The sequence below is a fragment of the Pseudophryne corroboree genome, chromosome 5 (genome assembly GCF_028390025.1).
Source record: "Pseudophryne corroboree isolate aPseCor3 chromosome 5, aPseCor3.hap2, whole genome shotgun sequence".
In the NCBI taxonomy this organism is placed as follows: domain Eukaryota; kingdom Metazoa; phylum Chordata; class Amphibia; order Anura; family Myobatrachidae; genus Pseudophryne; species Pseudophryne corroboree.
The window spans coordinates 577,663,068-577,682,161 of NC_086448.1; the positions used below are offsets into that span (position 1 = coordinate 577,663,068).

General features: G+C 40.1%; 1 protein-coding gene across 2 annotated transcripts in view; it reads left to right on the plus strand.

Moving 5' to 3' along the window:
• ZNF516 (zinc finger protein 516) overlaps positions 1 to 19,094 on the plus strand; it is a 189,373-nt gene that overhangs the window by 73,537 nt on the left and 96,742 nt on the right. For both annotated transcript variants that reach the window (XM_063923343.1, XM_063923342.1), the window contains exon 3: positions 2,836 to 3,012. The gene's annotated coding sequence lies outside the window, so the exon portion shown is untranslated. The remainder of the gene's footprint in view (positions 1 to 2,835; positions 3,013 to 19,094) is intronic.

Genomic DNA, 19,094 nt, shown 5'->3' on the forward strand with positions numbered 1-19,094 from the left:
CTTAAAGTTTTAGCAGGATTAAACAATGCACCCCCCTTTTGGCATCATCATAGGTACAACTGCGCATCAGTGTTTGTCTTAGTAGTGTATAGATCGCAGACTAGTCTTTCTCCATAACACTAAAATAGTGCAACAGTTGGCTTTGTGGTTGTAGCGCTGATAAATAAACCACTACTGTGTAAGTCTCAGTAAGATCATACATTGAATCTCCAAGGCTTCAGAGACCTTCAAGTGTTAAAGTAGTGGTAGATTTTTCAGCGCTAAAATCGTATAGACATTATGTACTAGTAACTTTCCCTAATTACATTGAGTCGCCGAATGCTGCTTTATTCTTATGGATGCTGCCTTAGTCGGCACTCATCCTTGCACATTACAAAGGTTTTACTTTTGGGAATCCTACTATAATGCAGATTATTAGCATGGCTTTAGTCCAGTTTATTATCCTAGCATTTAAATATCTGTCAGTGTGGACTACTTGCTAGCATCCCCAAAATTATATTACTATATGGGCTGTGTGAAACTCTTTTAGTTTATTCTGTTTTAACAACCTTGATTATTGTTCTAAGGGGTTCAGTATGATTTCCCGATGGATGGGATTCCGGCGGTCAGTACGTAGACAGTGGCATACCGTCCATCAGAATCCCGACAGCCCCCTATAAACTACCCTAATCCTTCCCTGCCCCCTACCCTAACTCTCCGTTGTGGGTGCCTAACCCTCCCTTCCCTGCTGCCTAACCCTAACCCTCCCTTCCCTGCTGCCTAAACTTAACCCTCCCCGCTTGGTGCCTAACCCTTCCTCCCCGATCCCTAACCTTCCTGGCCCTGCATCCTAAATCTAACCCACCTTCTCCTGCCTAAACCTAACCTCCCCCTGCGGCAGGACACCAGCGTGTCCCACTGTCAGGATGATTGGGATGCCGGCCGGCGGTATTGTGAAGCTGGAGTTGCTGCATCCTTAGGGATCCCGGCGTCTGTATATTGGCCGCCAGGATCCTGTCCATCGGGAAGCTAACTGCTTCCCTTTCTAAGGTACCATGCTAAGGAGTCAGGGCTCACCAACACTGGCATAATACATACGGGAAGCGGTTAAAATTCCGCTAGTCTGTATCCCAGTGGTTACAATGCAGACACCGGAATCCTGAGTAGCGATAGAATGCCGCTGCCGGAATACCGACGACACAGGCTATTCTTTCTCTGGGTGTACACGACACCCATAGAGCGAGAATAGCACCACTGGCGGGCGCAGTGAGCCAACAAAGGGCTTTCTATCTTTGGCTCCGCTGCCAGCATGCTGTCGGGATCTTGACAGCCGGGATCCCATCTGCCGGCATTTCATACTGAACCCATACATACAGTGTTAGGATATTAATAAAATTATGTAATAAGCTAGTTTTACATAAAGATTATGATAATCTTCCTAGAAATGTAATCTGTATTTCGATTTTAATCAGTGTGACCAGATGTGATTACATTTGAATGGCCTTACAAAACTTGGTGTTTGACTTTTTTTAAAATTTTTTATGCGGGCTACCCAGCTATGAAAACAATGATCATTATGTATCGGCACACAAACCTTGTCCTCTGTAGACAAACCCACATGACTACCATTATCCCACAACATACGCCATAAGAACCTGAAGAGATGTGACTTTATCAGCATTCTAAATTGTTCTTTTTACCTATCTATAGAAATAAAATGTAATAACGTCATAATGAAGTGGTTAGGTTGCTCTCTACCTACTTGCCCTGTTTTGTGTTGAAATGGATAGTATAAGAAATTGGCATAAAGTGTCTAATGCATTCTTGCCCCTTTCTTCGTTTTTTATAAGTTTCTAGTGTAGTTGGATTCCGTAACCTTGCAGTTGTAAAGCATCCAATTAGTTTTGTGAAAAGTTGCATCAACAGAAGGGAAGCTCCTTTTTGTATTGAGATGTAGAGAAAGTGGAAATAACAGCATTTCTGCAATTTCTTGTCTTCTATTCCATTATTTTAATAACACATATTGGGAGTTATTCAATTGTTTGAAAAGTCGGTTGGGTGTCTGTTATTCCGGTCTTTTAGACAGAAAAAAAAAAACAGACACCCAACTGACTTTTCAAAAAATTGAATACCACCCATTGAAGGTTTTCTTGATACTGTGCCACGTAATAGTTTTCCACCATTCAGGGACACTAAAAAGGCAGCTGTACATCTCGGACCTGAAAATAATGGAAAAATGGGTCTCCTTCCTCAGCATTTTTAACTATTGGGATTCAACACACATGAAATTGGCTATGTCCTCATTACATAATCTGCAGTTTGTGGTTCACAATTCTACAGGCCAAATTTGATTAGCTGCTGGTTCTGTTGACATGGGTTACTGCAGGACAGATGGTTTTAGTGTGCACTTCCTGAGAAGTAGAAAAAAAAACATTATTTGAAGTTAAAAATGACTATATGTGATTCAGAACCTCTGGTAAACCTGCTCTAATTATTAAGGTCTTAGTTTTAGAATGGTAAAATCTGTCCGCTAGCGACATGGCATTTTTGAGGTCTTTTTCTACAGAACGCTGAATAATGGGGATTATGTTACAGATTAGACATGAGATTTAGAACTTGCTTATGGGAGTTACATTTTTTTTTTTTTTTTTTTAAATCCTTACAGAGGTGCAGAAAATTACAATAAAGTTACATTACTGCAAAGTGTGCAGTAATGTAACTGACGGTAAAATCTCTACTTAACGCAGCTAATTGAATTGGACACTTGTATTTCCATGCACACTATATACTGCCTTTTTGTTTGTGTATTGCTTTTTTTTTTTTTTTTTTATAATAAACTTTTGTTTTTCTTTATAGCTTGAAATTTTAACAGAAGCCTCCAGCCAACCAGTGTTGTTTTTCATCCTTTGGAGTCTCCTATTTGATGCCTTTAAGAAAAAAAAGAAAAAAGACCTGATGCCTGTCCTTTCTGTGAGCAATTTAAAATAGCTGCTATAAAGAAGTGCATCTTGAAAAAAGGTCTTACAATTTCAGGTAATTTTATTAACTTTTTTTTCGCTAAAATAATGTTTCTTTATGACCAATTGTCACAAATCATAGAAGTGTCATGTACATTGACAGGGCTGTTATGAGGTGGAGGAGAGGAGTTAGGGAGCAGGGCTAGGGGGCGCATGGATGTGGGGACAACCAGAGCTGCCGTTGTAAACCTTATCGGCACGTCGGGTCCCTAATGTGTGTTAGAATTGCAGTGTTATAGAACAAATTGCTACACGAGACTGCCTAGATTCATTTGATATGCAACACTTGTATATCTGTCTGCGACTGAGTCTTGCACCACTTCAAGGGAAACTCCTATAACAAAATGTGTATTTGTAGAAGTCAAGATATTGAGTAGTCACAGAAAAAAAACAAACCTGAAAAACCTTACCAAATCTCTCACTTTCTGAAACTCTCACTCTATTACATTTGGCCCATGGTCTCTCAAATTTATAAACTATTCTTAGACATCAACTCTAAAAGGTTTCCTAACTACACCACGGCATGTTGTACGAAGTTATGATTGGATCTAGAAGAGGAGCAAATCTTTAAATTCACTCATGGATGTTGAAGCAGAATGTCAGTGGTTGAACAGTTTTAAAGTATTCTGCAGATGACAGATGCCCTTGTATTCTTGGTCTTTCAAACAAAAACTGAAAATTCAATTGGGCTTCTTGTAGTCCTAGCCATATTTGGTCACAATGGGCAAAGCTGCTGAAATTCTGCCATGGGATGAAGCATAACTGAATCACCTGCAATTACTCCCGAACATTACAGAAACTACAAAAGTTATTAAAGTGGCAATCATTTACACTGCAAAACCAGGTTAATCTTGCTGTGTAAATGATTGCTACTTAAAAAATTCCTGCAAAACCTTACCAAATCTCTCACATTTTGAAACTCTCACTCCCCATGTGTGTTTGTTCCCCAATTAATTAGCTAATCAAATTGCCCCAATCAAATGGCCCCACATGTCTTTGATGTGCTGTGGAAGCTTAGGCACTGGCACCCCCCATCGTACCCGTAGGGTGTAGGGGCTGATAAAATCCTTTTTAAGTTCTCTATGGGAGGGTCCACTCGGCTACATGACTGGGTAATATTGAGTGATAACTTATGAAGTAAGGCTGCCTTTTAACATTTTGTCAGTGCAATATATTGTGCTTAAATCGTGATCTTTCCCTCTGGGTTTTTTGTTTTGTTGACAACCTACTCTGTTTGGCTAATTTTAACATCGTAAGAGTTATTGAACTATATTGGAAGCGTAGAAATAGGTGGTATGGGCCACTAAATCAAACTGCTTAGGCTGAAATTGTTGCCTCAGCTTTATATGAAAGTATACTGTATAATAGTGTCTATTAATTTTGGAAAAATGTCTATTCTGTAGTCACTGGTGTAAAGCTTTAGGTTCTCATGACTAGGGGGTATCCAATAACCCGTAATAGTGGTGTGAAAAACAAGTGTTTTTTTTGCAATTTATTATTATTATTTTTTTTTTAAATCACCATATCAATTTAGGTCCTGCGAAAAGCCGCAGACCTATGTATTATCACTGTTGTAAGGGGCACTTATCGCGGATTATGCGCACGCAAAGCAAAATCTCCGATAAGATCTGGTTTATCGGGGCTAATTGGATAGTCCCCAGTGAACCAATTAGCTGCTGTAAATTCTTCAGACATAGTTCTAGTCTTATGCTCCTCCTTTCTACTTGGAGTCTTGAGACAACAAAAATGCATCTCAAAGTGCAGATGACATAAATTTAACACACTATTATGTCTTCCAGACATAAGGCCCGTATAAATACTCAATGACGACCCTGGTCTATCAACCCGGGAAATTCCAGGGTCTCAGTCTTTGACTCCAATTAATACTACATTAAAAACCTGGGAAATTCCTGGGTTGGATGGGTTTACACTGCATCCAGGTCTGCCCTGGAATTTGGTGTGTATTTAAAGGGGACGCTTTGTTTTGGCTCACAGTAATGCTTATGCTGCTAAACCTGCACATTTATTTTAGCAGATGACAGCTGCAGCAGGGGAGAGGGGCATTGGGGTAATCGGAGGGGGTGTTACAGGTGATCAGGCTGACTCTATGTCTTACCTGGTGACCTGCTCTGTGGATTACTAGGTATCCATTTTGCCCCACAAAATCTGCTGCAGACAAGATCTCAAGGGGATACAATCATGTGCTGGGGGGTGAGCTCTCCTGGCTGTAATTAACCCTACCTGTTTTAGGGTCTGGTCTGTGTGTAAGGCAGCCCTTGCTGCTTTTCCCTCTCGTCAGTGGGTTGGAAAGGGGGAAAGGAGATGCCAGCATGCGCTACTAGAGGCTGCACAATACTAAGGAATGTAGCAGAACTCTGGACCTACAGTATGTCACACTTCAACACTGCCCCCTACATTGAGACCCTGACAGACTCTGATGTGACATGTACATTGCTCCGTGGCTTGTCTGCGGCTTCTCCTCTTCTGTCAGGTGGATCATCCTCCAACCTGGGTCTAAAAGGCAGTGACAGGCAACAGGTGTCTCTGGGCCTGCAATTAGCCTGCACTTCCTTTACTTATTGGCCTCAGTGGGATGCATCACTCGTCGCATTTTGAATTCAATGTATCCCGCCACTAATTGCATGCATATCAGCGTTTAGTAACACAGTATGTATTAATGTACACTGCTCAAAAAAATAAAGGGAACACTTAAACAACACATCCTAGATCTGAATGAATGAAATATTCTTATTAAATATTTTGTTCTTTACATAGTTGAATGTGCTGACAACAAAATCACACAAAAATTATCAATGGAAATCAAATTTATTAACCCATGGAGGTCTGTATTTGGAGTCGCACTCAAAATTAAAGTGGAAAAACACACTACAGGCTGATCCAACTTTGATGATGTAATGTCCTTAAAACAAGTCAAAATGAGGCTCAGTAGTGTGTGTGGCCTCCACGTGCCTGTATGACCTCCCTACAACTCCTGGGCATACTCCTGATGAGGTGGCGGATGGTCTCCTGAGGGATCTCCTCCCAGACCTGGACTAAAGCATCCGCCGACTCCTGGACAGTCTGTGGTGCAACGTGGCGTTGGTGGATGGAGCGAGACATGATGTCCCAGATGTGCTCAATTGGATTCAGGTCTGGGGAACGGGTGGGCCAGTCCATAGCATCAATGCCTTCGTCTTGCAGGAACTTCTGACAAACTCCAGCCACATGAGGTCTATCATTGTCTTGCATTAGGAGGAACCCAGGGCCAACCGCACCAGCATATGGTCTCACAAGGGGTCTGAGGATCTCATCTCGGTACCTAATGGCAGTCAGGCTACCTCTGGTGAGCACATGGAGGGCTGTGCGGCCCCCCAAAGAAATGCCACCCCACACCATTACTGACCCACTGCCAAACCGGTCATGCTGGAGGATGTTGCAGGCAACAGAACATTCTCCTTGGCGTCTCCAGACTCTGTCACGTCTGTCACATGTGCTCCGTGAGAACCTGCTTTCATCTGTGAAGAGCACAGGGCGCCAGTGGCGAATTTGCCAATCTTGGTGTTCTCTGGCAAATGCCAAACGTCCTGCACAGTGTTGGGCTGTAAGCACAACCCCCACCTGTGGACGTCGGGCCCTCATACCACCCTTATGGAGTCTGTTTCTGATCGTTTGAGTAGACACCTGCACATTTGTGGCTTGCTGGAGGTCATTTTGCAGGGCTCTGGCAGTGCTCCTCCTGTTCCTCCTTGCACAAAGGCGGAGTTAGCGGTCCTGCTGCTGGGTTGTTGCCCTCCTATGGCCTCCTCCACATCTCCTGATGTACTGGCCTGTCTCCTGGTAGCGCCTCCATGCTCTGGACACTACGCTGACAGACACAGCAAACGTTCTTTCCACAGCTCGCATTGATGTGCCATCCTGGATGAGCTGCACTACCTGAGCCACTTGTGTGGGTTGTAGACTCAGTCTCATGCTACCACTAGAGTGAAAGCACCGCCAGCATTCAAAAGTGACCAAAACATCAGCCAGAAAGCATAGGAGCTGAGAAGTGGTCTGTGGTCACCACCTGCAGAACAACTCCTCTATTGGGGGTGTCTTGCTAATTGCCTATAATTTCCACCTGTTATCTGTTCCATTTGCACAAGAGCATGTGAAATTGATTGTCAATCAGTGTTGCTTCCTAAGTGGACAGTTTGATTTCACAGAAGTGTGATTGACTTGGAGTTACATTGTGTTGTTTAAGTGTTCCCTTTATTTTTTTGAGCAGTGTATGTAGGTTTCAGCGAAAGACAGCTCTCCTTATACGAGCTGTCCTTTGCTGTGTGGGTACTTCCGGGCTGATGACCCAGGAGTCCTATGCGTACGCAGCTGTTGACCAGTGCATGTGCGAGTTGTGGGGACACTGGGAGGGAGGGATCCTAATGGATCCTTCTCAGAGAGATTGTTTTGAAGAAAAGCCCATAGGCCTATCTGCTCCATGCTCCAGAAAGTTTTGCTTTCCAGAGATTAGTAAATATGGGGAATGTGATAAAACCTCCAACAGCTTTGCAGCATTTTTTCTGTCTATGCATTCTGCCCTTAGGGCTCTATTCAGCAAGCCAATTTCTGCTGAAATCATGTGCAAACAAGTGTTTCCACATAATTTGTGTACCCGCTATATAGCAAAGGGTTTACGGAGAAGATTATGCAATAATTCTCCGTTAATACCCCAGCTTTTGCTCTTTACAGCACTGCTATTCACGTAGCAGGAAAATGTTACAACTTCCTTTTTAAAGTCTTACCTTATAGAATGCCATCTGAGAATGGCGTTATATGAGGAAAATGCCCATTTCAGCCGAAAACGGCAGAGAAAGATAAATCTTGTCCAGTCAGTCCCTGCAGCAGTCTGAAACTCCACCCACTCTCTTCCACATTCCTGTCCCTCATTCGGTGGTAATTACACTGCAAGTGTTCAGCTGTGTAATTACACAACTTTGTAAAAATGTGTGTGTATATGTGTGGTCTGTGTAAAATATATAATGTATAGTTGGGTACAGGATTGTGACAGCAGCATCCTGACTGTCAGAATCCCAACACTTTTTTTTTTTTTTAGTAAGTATGCTATCCCTAACCCTCCCTCTAGTACCGAACCCTAGTCCTCTCCAGTATACTTATGTTCCGGAGGCTGTCTGTCTGGATCCTGGGCGATGTCAGGATTCTGGTACCGCGCTTCTGACCACCGGCATCCTAACCATTGGGATGCCAACTACATACCTTTAATACAATATACACAAAGGAGCTTGTGGGGGGGAGTGAGCAATATGTATTCAAGGCAGGAAAGCACCTTGAATATATACTATGCTTGAGGAGATGGGGCGTGCGCAGAGTAGTAGTTTAGTAGTAGTAGCGCTCAGTAGTAGTTTTCAGATGATCAAATAGACTGCTTGCGGATACTGCGCAGGGACGGCGTGTTAAATCATCTGCTGTCCATGAGACGTTTATTGCTTAACTGCCTGTTGCTTCCCTCGCATAGATGTGTATTATTGCTCAGTGAAACTAATTTAAAAAAAAACATAATGCCATCTAATATTGTATGTATATTTTATATTGCAAACATTGATCGCAAAATGTCTTTGTAACCAGTATTTGCAGTTTTCGCTTCATTGTTAACACAGAGGTGCTTAGGGATATTAACGCATGAGCAAGCCACATAAAGCGGCCTTTGGGAAAAACAGCTGGTCCTGATATCTATGCCTGCAGCCCTGAGCGTTTACCGGAAACTGCAGGCTTTTAAGTGAAAAAGAAAACTGCTGTGGATAAGGGTTATACATGGTATAAACACAGTCTCTCCTGCGCCACATCCCATTAGAATCTCTCCCCCCCCCCCCCCCCCAATTAGTTTCCTCTGCTGAGCATTCACTTTAAATCCAGTCCCATTGATTAACCTGTGCGGAGTCGAGGTCTACAGAAGCATGACCGGTACTCCAACTTCCACTGCGCCAAGTGTTAAGTGTCTGATTTGTCACATTGAGATCATGCATAGCTCAGTTTCTTTCTAGGTCACTAAGGTAAGCAATAGTGAAGACACAGTCCAAATTTATCCAGTAGTTTTTGCGTGATGTTGGAACGAACAAAGAGACTGTAAAAAATTCCTAATTTTTTTTTCCCCCCATTCGAATAGTCCTCTAGAATTCTAGAATTATGTTTCTCAAAATAAAATGCTATGTACAGACGCAACATATATATATATATATATATATATATATATATATATAGCAGGGAAGTCCCGCACTCTCACCCAACACAGGTAGCTGCTGGGGTGCCAATCAAAGCCTGGCCCATATGAGGTCAGACTAATAGTACAATACAGAGTACATCCACCAAAGTGGAAGACAGATAGCACGGTTTTTTTTTTTTTTTTTTATTTCAAAAAATATAATGGTTCCTTAATTGTCCATAACAAGCAGGAGCTCCTGGTTCCTTGTACAACTCTGTTGATGCTGTGACTATGTTGGACTATTTGCTAATGTGCAACTACCTTGAAAAAGGTCCCAGCCGGGGACCGAAACGTTGGTGAGCCCTTTCAATTTCTGCTTGTTATGGACAATTAAGGAACCATTATATTTTTTGAAAAAAAAAAAAAAAAAAAAAAAACGTGCTATCTGTCTTCCACTTTGGATGTACTCTGTATTATATATATATACATATATATATATATAGTTAGTGTGGAAAACAATGGATTAAAAAAGAATATATATTGTTTTGATGGTGTCTGAATATATGAATTGACAAAGCTGATGAATAGAGCCCTTAAGCTAGGTACACACTGTCAGATGCTTTTGGTCGGCCCGACAGTCGGATTGTAGGCACCATAACTGAGCTAAACACACTAAGATTTATTTTGTAACGTTACCAATTTTCTGCCACACCACACTGCATTTTCGTATGTCCGCCCACAAGGAGGATGACTTAGTGACAGGAAAAGATAGGAAATATGGGTAGATTATTGAGAATGTGCACACACTGCTCGATATCAGGAGATTGTGTCCCAAATCTTTGATTTGAGACGACAGATTGCAAAATCGATCGCTCATACGTGTGGGCAAGAGTTTCCAGAATTTTTTGCGAAATGCCGAAATGATCCTTCGTACACACTACAATGAATTTGGCTGAGAACCCAATTATTGGCAAATAGGATCAATAATTCTATAGTGTGTACCTATCTTTAGTCTCTGATGTGTGCATACAAAGCTGAGCTTCAGCTATAGACTGTGATGAAGCTGGATAGGTTTTTTAAGCCATAAATGACACTACTGGCAGACTTCTGTATCATGTAGAGGTCATGCAACACATTGGGAATGTGTGATCTCCCCTCTTCCTCAGTGTGACAGTGATTACTACTTATTTAATCATTGAAATTATAGGTAAGGGATTATACATGCATGGTTAATTAGTAATTACATTTCCAGTGGGTAGTTTGAGGCAAGTGGTCTGAGGGCATACGGAAGGTCTGAGGAGCATGTGGGGATAAGTGGGTGGATCTGGAGGGAGACTTTGAAGGAGTGGGTGCACTTTGTGCATTTTTAGCCTGTTTATTATTGTTTCTTACTTCATTTTAGAATAGGTTAATGTGTGGACATTCTGAAGGTTAGGGGAACACAAATATGGCACTTGAGGTTTATTGGATTTCCTATTACTGCTTTAAAATGTTTCACACTTTCTGCTGTAAGTCATAATAGTGTGGCCTGATGACACCAGTGGCTATTGGTTTATGTTGGGTATTTTTGCTTTTGTATTTATTTCTTAAATTGGCATTTAAATGTAACATATGGGGTGTTCACATTTTGATATTATTTATCTATATATGAACATTATAAATTGCAATAAAGATAATACATGTTGACCTTGCCTGTTGTCACTTGCGTTGCCTTCACAGTGGTCTTTTTATTTAAGGTCACTTGATGTAGAAGTCTCTAATCTTGATGAATGTGTTAGGTATACAGGCTGTTCTTCCGGTTTACATTTTATTTTAGGTTCTATATATTTTTACAAAAGTTTCCAGGCATCTTGCATTTAATCACAGGGCCATTCAGTAATCCATGCTTATTTGTTGTGTAACAGGATTTACTTGTATAGTAGAAACAGCTTTATTAAAGAACCATTGTTAAATCATAAATTAATGGTGTGGCTTTCAGCCCTGAATTGTGAAAATGTGTGTTTTTGTGCAGGCTTGGAAGTGTACAGTATGTGTGATTGTATGCTTGTTGCACATGTATTTATAATATTTATTAAACTCAATACATTTTATATCTTATTTCTCAATTGCACTTAATTTGTATTGTGTGCACATTATAATAATACACATTTAAAACTCACAGTAGATCATTAGCGTTTTTTGAGCAGCACCGAACATTAAGTTTAATTTAGCCTAATTGTGTTCTTCCTCAAGATATTGCTTTGTGATTGAGTAATAATCTCCAGCTGAACAAGGTACATTGCATGAAATGCAGGGATGAGGAATGGCTTGGAGCAGTTAAGTCTCAGCAGCTTGCGCTTGCTAGGAAATACAGTTAACCATGAAATCTGGTGTCGCTATGCATTGCGTGCATGTAGTGCTTGAAATATTTAATACTATAGGTATCCATAGTGTTTGTAGAAGTCTGCAAGATATGCTGCTCCATGCGAGAAACCCCCCCACCCCACCCCCACAAAAAACGTACTGTGAGTGTCTACATGCATAGCCTATGTCATTTTATGCCGAAAGAGAGAGACTCAAATCCAACAAATAAAGTAGGATGGGGTTTCTCTCAACATTTCGGCATTTAATCACATACTTTCATCAGAAAAAGGGCCTAATTCAGTATGGATCGTTATTCTGAGAAATTGCTGTTGTCTGTGAGAAGAAAGGCGCTGCCCTGTTAGGAAGAAAAAACTCCCAGTGCAAGTTTGTGAATGAATCGCAGATCACTATCCATTTGTAGATGCATACGCAGTTTCCGGAACATTGAAGATTTTTTGCCGTCTGAGCAAATGTAAGTAGGTCTAAGGCTGCAGCTAATATGCGACTGAGACGGGCAGGAAGTGGTATGCGCGGATGTCAGAGACCCTCCCCAAAAACGCCTGTGGTGTTTTTTTTTTTTTTTTGGACACACCCAGAAAAGGCCAGTTTTTGCCCAGAAACACTGGCTTCCAGTCAGTCAGACAGCGGCTTCATTGTGATTACAATCTGTATACATTTTCTATCGCTATTACCTATCGCGCATGTGCAGTGCGAACGCTACGCATGCTCAGTCGTTCAATAATCGCTTATTTCCTGAATTCTATGAATGGCTATCCATGCTGAATTAGCCCCTAAGAACTGAAACGTTGGTAGAGATACCTGAGTATTGATCTATTTGTTGGACCCAAGTGCCAGTCTCTTGCTGTGCGCATTACTTTATCCCATCTATTCCTTTGGAAGGCTCCAGGGAAAAATAGTTTTGAGTGCCAGAGCAACCCTTTTGTTTGCATATAGATATATGGCCTTTAATATTGTCTTGTTACTAGATCTGTATAAAGTTAATTGATTCTAAATGCTTAATCCCTGCCCTCCATTACAGTGAGTTAGATTTTGAACCATAAAGACTCTTGTACTTCATTCGTTGAAAGGCTTATATTTTGGTTCCGGTATGAATGGTCGACCATGTTATGGTCGACAGTCATTAGGTTGACCACTATTGGTCGACATGGACACATGGTCGACAGATAAAAATTATTGACACATGAAAGGTCGACACATGAAAAGGTCGTAATGAGTTTTTTAACTTTATTTGGTGTCATTTTTTGCGTAAAGTGACTGGGAACCCCAATTAGTGTACCACCTCCCCTCGCATGGCTCGCTTCGCTCGCCATGCTTCGGGCATGGTGCCTTCGCTCCGCTCGGCACAGATTACCATTCCAATCGTAGTCCACGTGGATCGTAAAGTATGGAAAAGTTCCCCAAAAGGAAAAAAAAAAGTTACTCATGTTGACCTTTTCATGTGTCGACCTTTCATGTGTCGACCATTTGCATGCGTCGACCATGTGTCCATGTCGACCATGTCAATGTCGACCAATAGTGGTCGACCTAATGACTGTCGACCATAACATGGTCGACCATCTGAACGGATACCTTATATTTAGCTTCATTATTTTAAGACTATATGAAGCTGGGTACATACTACTGCGACCCACAATCGTTCCGATATACAGGGCGATTAACCTTTGCCCTGCACATCAGGAGAATGCCGGTACACACTAGGCAGATATCAATGAGCGTCAGTACGGTCACGGTTTTGTTCCTCATTAATAATTTATTTATTACCAGTTATTTATATAGCGCACAGATAATCCGCAGCAATTTCCAGAGAATATTTGCTCAATTACATCAGTCCCTGCCCCAGTGGAGCCTTACAGTCTATATACCTTATCACATATACATGCACACACATTCACGCTAGAGTTAATTTTGTTGGGAGCCAATTAACCTACCAGTATATAATCACTGCATCGCATATGCAGGCCAATCACATGACCTCACGTACAACCCGTGGGAGTGCGTAATCGGCCGTACACACTGCACGCTATAGCCGACTTGTCTTTCTGATTCGCCCAGGTCGGACAAATCAGCACGATATTGTCCAAGTGTATACCCAGCTTTAGCATCATTGTGGTCTCTCTTCTGACCAGGCTAGTATTAATAATATTCAAATCACTTTGGAGAGCAGCATTTTGTCTTCTAATAAACAAGGTTGTTAATTAAAATAAAAAGAATAAATATATATATATATATATACCAAACACAAAAAGCCCAGCACTCTCCTAAACAGCTTCATTCACCTTAATGCTTTAATATACATCTAAATAAACAATGGGGTTTTGGTTTATGAATTGTACAATGCATGTAAGCTTGCGGCACACTCCACTGGACCCCATTTCACCGCAAGTCCTACTCTATCACAAACTTTCACATAGATTTTATAGAAACCTGGCAACTGCTGTCTCATAGGGGAAAATGCGCTTATCTGGTTTAAAGCTAACCTGCCACACTTATGGCTTTTAAAAGGTAAGACAGTCACCAACACAAATAACACAACTACAGAAGTGTGCTTACCTGGTTTACAGCTCACCTGCCAACAGACTACTGGCTTTCAAAGTGAGACAGTCACCAACACACCTGAATAGCAGCTGATCCAGGTTAAAGGTAAATGAGCTTAGGGCTGCTTAGGAGAGTGCTGGGCTTTTTGTTTGGTATATTTGAGTACGGTGGTCACAGCCCACCGCACCCCAACCCCTGGGAATGGCGAGTGCAGTGGTTCCTCGTGTTTGTTTGCTTATATATATATATATATATATATATATATATATATATATATCTATATATATATCTATATATATAAATAACAAAGTGTTGTCCGGCACTCAAAGCCAATATTAGTGCTGTGCTGCGGTGCCCTCCTTGTGGGACTTGTATCCCAATGTGCAGTTCCAAGAGTAAAGCAGGCGGCACTCAGCAGTCTGGAATCCGTTATTACTTTATTAGCAAATAGCTATTTGCTAATAAAGTAATAACGGATTCCAGACTGCTGAGTGCCGCCTGCTTTACTCTTGGAACTATATATATATATATATATATATATATATATATATATATATTATTATGTGCAAACAGATTTTCATCCAGTTAAGACTCTGTGATAGTGTAGGACCTGCATGAAGGTGGGGTACCTTGAAAATCGGTATGCAGGCTTCCGTGCATTGGCCAATCCACCAACTAAACCCCCATCATTTATTTATTGAATTGTTGAGGATAAGTGAGTTTACCTTGGTGAGTGCTGGGTTCTCTGTTTGTGTGTGTGTATATATATATATATATATATATATATTATATATATATATATATATATATATTATTATGTGCAAACAGATTTTCATCCAGTTAATATCTAAAAGACTTCTGTCATTTTATGATCTATCCACTATGGACTTGATTGTGTAATGACAGAAATACTCCCAGATTATGGTGTCTGTTCATGAAGCAGTGAAAAGTGTGGAGAAATGAGCTTGTGGAGAATGTGCCCATGGCAAGCAATAAGCTGCTCCGTACAATTGTATAGTATGCAAATTATAAATGTTACTTCAATGCTGATTGGTTGCCATGAGCAACTTCTCCACACTTCACTCCTTCATGATACATGTTGTTTTTCTAATTTGTACAATATTATATGCAGGAATTTTAGCGACTATACTCCCAGATTATGGGATGTGGTTAATATACCGCCTGTTAGTATCCCAGCATTCAGGATTCCAATGCTGAAATGCCAGCGGACATAATCCTGACTGCAGCCCGGTATTCCCACACGGGTTGGGTGTTCACCCAACGAGCCCGCGAGGGGCCTCTGTGCCGGGATTAGTGACAGCCGTCATCCCACCTGCCGGTCTCCCTTATGTATTCCCAGATAATATATGTTGTCATTCTAATATGAACAATATTATACTGGTATGCAGGTATTTAAACCACTATACTCCCAGATTATTTTTTGTCTTCCTAATGTGTACAATATTATTTTCAGGAATCTTGGCCTCTTACTGATTTACTCACAGATTATACAGTATCTTGTCTGTCTAATTTGTACAGTATTATATCAAGTTATACAGTACTCCAGTTCTGTCTGAGTGGTTTTGCATTGTGTAGAGATGTATTCATAGCATTGTCTGTGCACAAGTCTTCTGATCCTCCTCTGTCTCCTAGCAATGTACTGCAAATCTGCTTCGAACATTAATACGGGGTAAATTCACCAGGAGATGAGGGATTCTGTTTGTGATGTCGTGTATTGGAGACAAACGGTGATTAACAGTGTTTACAGTATGAAAATGTGAACAGCAACCTTAGCAGCAGGTTAAAGATCCTTTCTTTTTCCTTTTGCTACAAATGGTTGTCATAAGGGATTTCTTCTGCTTTAGTCTGAATATCCATTGTTAGACAGGGTTAGAGTTTATTAATTCCATTGCAGCATAAATATGTACTGAAAGCAGTGTGACACACAATTTTGTTTTACTGTGTGGTGTTTCACATTTTTTGATCAAGATTGGTTAAGTGATGTGAACGGAATATTAGTAGTTGTTTTTTTTTTCTTTTTCTCCTCCTTATATCATTATCGTCATGAAGTTCCAGGAAGGAGTATATGATTAAGTAAAGAAAAACATTGCAGTCTTTTGTTTGACAATAGATGACCATTATTGCAGCTCATCCAAACTCCATCGTAATCGCAGGCGTGTTGCAAAACAAAGACAATGTGGGATTAAATTGATGTTACATAATATATTAGTCTTAGATTGTTTGGTGTGTAACTGCTGGGATTTGTGTCCACTTCCATAAACTAGTGATGCACAGAGCAGTCAGTGTAGGTAGCCAGACAAGTAGTATGTAGGTCACATTAACTGCTACACTGCAGAATACCTGGAAAGCAGACTGCTTTTGTGAGCAGCATAGTGTTAAAAGCCAGTGCTATTACACTGCTGCATATGCACCACTGCTGCTCAGTGCAGGGTGTGCTATATTCCTATTGTTCCAACTACAAATCAGTTCTCTGTACAATATAATTGGTGTCTACAGCAGGAGTAATATTTTATGTGTTGAAACAGCTTGCAAAGACTGCAGCAGCGTCAGTCAGGTACGCTGCATTCCTTTTCTTTGGTTTGGTAATGTTTAACCATATTTTTATGGCTCATTTCTCCTGGATTATATGTCCTGGATTATATACTATCATTATATTTAAATACAGTGTGCTTCCCTAATGCTTTCTGTTTTCCCCTATTTTGTGTGAGGATATAAGAAAACAAACTGTTCACTATTAAATAATTCCACAAATGTTGTTGATTATTATGATTATTGTTATTATTACAAATACTCTTCACATAAGAGAAAATATGAAGCCTTTTTCCCCCCTTAATTGTATCATCCAGCAATTACATATTAATTCTATTTTATTGCTGGCTGTGTGGAAACACTAATTGAATAAAAAGTTCTATTCCATAAAATGTGAGTTTGTTTATATAAATTATGCAAAAATATGCTTTAGATGGCTAAATTGCATCTATAATGCTTTCACCTGTGGCCCCCAGGCTTTTTGGTTTGTTTTTTTCGTACTTGTAACACTTTAAAAAACAAACAAACAAACAAAAGAACAACCCAAAACAATCCAGCTGATGTATTATTACAGATAGGTATCTTCATTAAATGAATTTTTTAATTATTGACTGTTATTAACAGTGATTTGCGTTTTTGAAGATTAGGGAGCAATTCATGCGGCACTGAAGTATTTTACGTTGCCCATCATTGTGATTCATAATGAGATGTCCATTAAAGTCAACCTTTCACTAATTGTGTTGATACAGTTTATGGTATAACAAAGCCACCAATAACATTTCCAATGAATCCTCATGGAGGCTTTCTGATAAATTCCCTGAATCTGTGACCCAACAATGTCTTCCAGGAATTATTGCTACAGCAGAAAGACCTCTAATCCATATTTACATTCTGTTAGGGATGTTGCCATTGCCCTGTGTTATTTAACAGATAGTCCACCATTATAGAACCCATTCCTATGATGATATAGTGAGCAATCATTGAGAGTATAATCTGGGTACTGGAAGTCTGCAAAGCAAAACAAGACTACATCTCCCAATCAAGTTAAAGGGCGGTATCCAATTAGCCACAGTAATTTACTGCAGTTAATTGCCTCCCGCAGATAGATGAAAATCTTAAACAGCTGATTTGTGGCATCTGTTCATACATCACGGCCACAGTGTGTATGGCCAGGTTATCATGATGCACTTGCATGATTGACAGACGGCTACGCAGCATTAGGGGGAGTGTCATGGCCGTTTTCGGGGCTGGTCGATGACTATGCCTGCATTTCCTGCGAACAGAAACATTGCAGCGTTGCCTCTGCATAAGCAGGCATGCTGAGTAGGCAGGAGTCAACCTCTATTTGAGGTTTTTGAATTGTGATTTGTGAGAATTTTGCATCTTTTACAGTAATTGAATTCCCACCCTAAATTGGAATCTAGAAAGATGCAGTTGTCCCTTTATAATAAACCTCTCAATCTTTCTTTCAGTCTCCTCATACAGATAAGTGCCTAGTTTGTGCGAGTGTGGTGCAGTGTGTTGACATTGTGTTTTTCAGTTTTAAGCCTAACTTAATTGTCGGCATTCTGACTGTTGACTTTAAGACCATATTGACATAATAAATGTGGACATAATGACTGTATACCATAAATATATATCTAATACAACAGATACCTCTAGTAAACAATGTATTATAGTTTTTAGCAGAACAAAATCTAATTGTCTAATTGACTCTAATATATAGTGACACCTTTTTTAGTTCTTTACATTTCTTTTTTTCTAATAATGGACTGGTAGTCCCCTCCCCCACTGCCACAAAACCTCAGTGTAAATTAAGGTGTATATAACATCTGTGAAATTTGTTGGATGTACTGGTGATAGCACTAGCTTTATTTCAGTCCTATAGCTGCTAATAGTCGATAATCAATAAAAAGTAGCCATTAGCTTACCATTCACTTCCCCAGAGTACTGACCAAGTTTGTTTCTCTATAGTGAAGAATGGTTTTGTTGGTCCTGTGAGGAACAAGCAAATCACAACCTACAATAAGTTAGGGGCAAATAAGAAGTGTCTGAGTTTATAATGCAATATTCTGGAAACAAGTGCTCAAATTATGTAATGTAAACTTTTGTAAGCAATTATAATGTGACATTTGACTACAATACTGCTAAATTGTCAATTTCAGAATAGGAAACCTAAATTAAATAAAGCCTATTTAAGTACAAAATACAGCTTATATGTTTCAAATGGTAAAAGGTTTAGTATTGAGCTGTGATAGATATTTACCAAATTGAAAGCAAGTAAAAAGTGTTTATATATATATATATATATATATATATATATATATATATATATATATATATTTACAGATTTGGTTATATTTTAGCCCACAGCCCCAATACACAAATAGTGACAGAATGGTGGCCTCCCCTTTGTATGCGACTGGTACACTTTCAACTGCTATTGGCAAAATCTT